This window comes from Buceros rhinoceros, unplaced genomic scaffold, assembly GCF_000710305.1.
Source record: "Buceros rhinoceros silvestris isolate BGI_N320 unplaced genomic scaffold, ASM71030v1 scaffold28053, whole genome shotgun sequence".
Classification (NCBI taxonomy): Eukaryota; Metazoa; Chordata; class Aves; order Bucerotiformes; family Bucerotidae; genus Buceros; species Buceros rhinoceros.
In genome coordinates, this window is record NW_010402294.1 from 18,539 (window position 1) to 23,187 (window position 4,649).

The 4,649-nt window shown below is 45.0% G+C and overlaps 1 protein-coding gene across 1 annotated transcript in view; it reads left to right on the forward strand.

The window, feature by feature from the left end:
• Positions 1 to 4,649, forward strand: part of LOC104490331 (voltage-dependent N-type calcium channel subunit alpha-1B-like) — a gene marked incomplete at both ends in the record, with an annotated part of 24,306 nt that overhangs the window by 16,626 nt on the left and 3,031 nt on the right. The gene's annotated exons all lie outside the window — the stretch shown is intronic.

Genomic DNA, 4,649 nt, shown 5'->3' on the forward strand with positions numbered 1-4,649 from the left:
GAGCCCAACTCCCGTTGGTCAGCGCATCCTATATCTGCCCTTCTCCAAACTGTCTTAAAGATCGGGTAAAGGGAGTGGAAATTCAATCTGGGGTTGATTATGGAAAAAATCAAAATGCTGGAGGTAGTGAACTTTCTTAATTGAAGATGTTGACGTCTCTGATAGTCTGAAAATCATTTCACATGTTTCTGAACATGACGGTGTGACATAAAGCCAGTGTTACACTAAGATTTAGAGAATTTAGAGTTTCTACATAACAGACATTAGGAGAAATATTATGAAAGACCATATTTTCTTTCTGATAAAAGGCAATATCAAAAATTCTAACACGTAAGACCAAAGAATAATGTTCTAATAATAGAATAATATTCTAATATTCTAATAATCGTAATAAAAAGAATAACATTTGAAGAGATGGGGCAGCACTTTCCACGCCAGTCCTTGCTAATGGCGTTTCGGTGATGCACACCGTGGCACCAGCTCGGTGGGAGAGCACGGTGCATCTCCCCAGAGAGCTCTGGCGGCGGTGCAGCTCATCGAGAAGGTGCTAAAGCATCCAAGCAGCAGCTGCCGGGGTCACTGGCAAAGGAAATTTAAACATGAGTGGTGAGTTCATCCGAAAGCAAATTGTTTTCTCAAATCAAACAGAGAGAAAACATTTTGCTTTGTGCTTGCCTACCCCAAACTAAAATGCTTCATTGTGTTTTGCAAGCGGAAAATTGGAAGGTGGAGAAAGCTCCATGAGTTTATGAACAGAAAATAGGATTTTAGTGAGAGGGATTTTGCATTGCCGCTTTTTTTGTTGTTATAACTGTGTTTTAACAAGAAATTCCCTTTCATCCGTAATCAGAACATACACTTTCCTACTCACAATCTAATACGTCGGTATTTTTAACAGCAAATTATTCTGTTCACAGTCAGCTTTCATTCATTATTTACTAAAGCAAAATTTTCAGGGTTGTGTTTCTGTAGCTGATGAAACCAGCAGTTCTGGGAAGCAAAGTGCCGTTAACAGCAGCAGTGTTTTAAAAGGTTATGGTAACAACATCTTTAATCGTTAAAGCAAGCCCTAAGATTAGAACATGACTAAAAATATACTTTCCTTTCTTGAACTGTCTAACAGTGACTGGCTGCATTTTTTTATTCATGCCAATATTAGTCACTGATTCATTAATATGAATTTTATTTGAGTCTACATGAACTGTCTGGTTTTGTTTCTAGCCACCGGCAGTTGTTGTTTGCTGGCTTCTTAATCCAAGCAAACCCAGTGGCGCTACTCAGCGAAGTGTATTAGCAGTAATATCTACTGCAACCTTTCAAGTCTAGACAGAGGACCTGAAAACTGAGTGTATTGCTAGAAGCCTTCAAAGAGTTCGAAATACTCTGTAGACAGAAAATAATGATGGGAAGTAATTGTAAAGCAAGTGAACTAACGTTAATCTTCATACTGTCTGTAAACCAGAAACCATTATTGTCATTTTCTTAACGGATCCAGAAGGATTTTGAGAAGCAAACAGTGAACAGAGTTGCAGATAAGGAGTCAGCTTCACAAATAGATAGCTTTCTTTTGTGGAAAATATATTTGTTATTACAAAGGTTCGTTTTTTCATCAGTTTGGACAAGTCATGCTGTGCTGCAGCATATCATACAGTAGGTGGTTTGTGTCTGCCCCAATTCATGCAGCCCTGAAGAATTAACTGGGCAAAACACTGGAGGAAGCAGAGGAAATGTTTTTCCATCTCTTCTGCAGTTCTTCACGTTGTGTGCACAGGACTGTGCCCTCATAGGCAGCCGATTGACATGAAACTGGGTTTTGTTTCTGGGTGACATTCCTGTAGTGGTGTAAATAAGCTCTAACGTTCTCCTCTGCGAGGAATCACAGCGGAGTGACAGGAGAGGAGAAGCTGCTGCATATGTCCGTGTTCAGTTGCTGTAGGAACTTGCAGAAAGCAAGAGGCAGATGGATTTAATTGGACAAGTAGGTGACACCTTCCCTCCAGTTGCTGCCACTTTGGCTGTGGAAACCCAAAACACTGTCCCCAGAGGGACCAACCTGCTCGGTCGCTTTACTTCCATTTCCTACCTCAGACTTTATGTGCACTGGCACTTGCTGCTGATGTTCTTCACTGGTTTCAGTATGATAATGAGCTTCACATTTTCCTGACTGTGTTTTTATAGCGATTCACGTATTTTCTGATTGTTTGGGGTTTTTTTTAGCGTGTCTTTTCCTGAGGAAAGCAGAAAGGATAGTCATTACTTTTGAACTTCCTGCTCTTTGACTTGTCCGTGACCGAAGCCAGTGGGTGGCTGTGTGTTGTAGTCTCCTGGCAATCCTTCCATTACTTGTGTCAATGTTACGAATGCATCTTGTTTCTACATGCTGAGAAATCTGAGTCTCTAATATCAGTGTCTGTTTTAAAGAAGGGATTTTAGCTTAGTTAATATGTGCATTACTTGGCTCCTCCAGGTTCTCAGTGGTGTATGTACCTGGCAGCACCTTGCAGTTAGCCATGAGTGAAGGACAGGGGAAGTTTGGGCACCTCAGAGATCATTTAAAGGCTGATGTATGTTCTTGGTATAACTGAAACACAACTAAAAAAACACTCCTGAAGTGATAGATCTGCTGTCAGAGGTAGCAGGTTCTGAGTGTCTCCTCTACCAGGCCTACATCCTCAACCTTCCTCCTTGCCACATCCAGTCTGATTGAGGAGATTTGCTTTCTATCTTGGCTTTGAAGGGCTCAGCGCAGACTCATGGAGCTGCTGTCTCCATGAAAGCTGCCTGATGATTTATCGTGTGTTTTACTTGGGAGAGTCTCAGCAGGGAGGTCGGGGTTTTGTGTCTCACCCCTGCGTGGTGCCTGTCCCACAGAAAGGGAGCGCAGGATGGTGTAGGAGGAGAAGGTGGTTGTGCTCCTCTCTGTGCTCTTGGTTTGTAGATAAATTGAAGGCTTCAGTCAGCGTAAGGGCAGTTTCCCAACTCTCACCCATTATTACCAGCCATCACCAGCGTTGACAGCTCGCTCTGGCAGTTCAGAGCACAAAACAGAAACCTGTCACAGTGAAAGAAGGACTTCCATTATGAAATGAGAAATGTCCCCTAAGAACAAAGGCATTTGGTGGCCCACACCGAGGCAGCACTCAGGTTGCTCAGACATGCACGTACTCATCCCTAAGCTGTCCTGCTTCCATGAGCCTGTGTGCTAACGAGGACGCTCGCTTTTGTAGCCCAGTTCTGTTTAGCAGAGCTAGAGCTGGAGTATGGCAGAGCCAGGACCCCATCCATTCCTGGGGACACGCGGGACATCCCGGGACACCTCAGGACACCTGTCCCAGGCAGCTCCATGTCTCTGTGCCCGTCTCTGTGCCCATCTCTGCTGACTGTGGAGAGCTCTAGATGCAAAGCATGCAACTTCCCGTGGGAAATTCTTGTATGGGCGGCAGGTCTGGGCAGTCAGAGGCTTTGCATGTTACTCATTAATTCCTCCTAAAACCCAGTAATTCTGCTGATGAGGGATAGCATTTCTATCTTTCATAATGTTGAACCAAAAAGAAACAACAAGTTACCGCCTGCCCATCCTTGTGCCAGAGGTCACTGTGACAGTTTGGGGGGTGCTCTCCCCTAAAGACGAGCTTTGACAGGGGATTTTTGGTGAGTGGGGCTCTAAGCTATGTCTCCAGTGTCTTCTGGTATCATTTCTGTTTAGAGCTGTGATTTTTGTCACCCATTTTGCTGTGGTATATATGGGGCACTCAGCTGCTGGAAAAGGAGTCCAGAATGTGCCTCTTGGGAACGGAGGATGTAGGTCTTTAGTTTTGGTGATTAACTCTGCTCACTCTGAGTTCTGGATTAAATCACACTCCTTCATATCTGCCTTGGTGCAGTGAGTGTTCAAGCAGGTTTTTGCCTCTTTAGCAGAGCCAGGCAGCAGCACCCGCCGCAAAGAACTGATCCCCCCGTGGAGCTCAGAGATGCAAAGCCTTTCTGACAGCTCCCACTGTGCTACATGCACTTGTCTGAACGTTGCCTCCCCCAGGGACCACGCACGGCGACAGACCGTGACAGCCCAAATCAGCACGTACACACGCAAAAGCTGCTTTTTTCCCATTGTCAAGGGAGCCCAGAAAGTGCGTAAGGAAAACACATCTGCCTCCCTCGCGGGCTGTGCGTGAGTGCTGGAGGTCGGTGAGCCTCACGCGGCCCCTCTGGCTGCAGAGGTCAGGTGAATGTGTGGTAAATGGAGACATCTGAGCAGGCTGGTGGAAGGAAAATTATTTTCTTCTCTTTGTTAGAAGAAGTTTCATTAAGAAAGAAAATATGGGCTGATCGTTCATCAGGCTAAATCCAGAACTCCACCCTGGAAGCCAGTGTGATAAAAGCAGAATTTGACTTGTAATCTTCAGGAGGAAAAATCGAAGTATTAGGGCAATGCCAGTGGAGGTACCCTCATTGTAATAGGTGACAGAGAGGGAAAAGAGCAGGTCTCTTGCAGGGATAAAGGTGCTCTCATCACACTCGTATCTATGTGTGCCTCTCCCAGTCCTCGGGTCTTTTCACGATACGGTTTTACTGTCTTGTACTCTTCCAGACTTCTGCGATGCTTGGGATGGATGGTCCACCCTCACCTCAGAAGGATGTGGGGGGGTTAG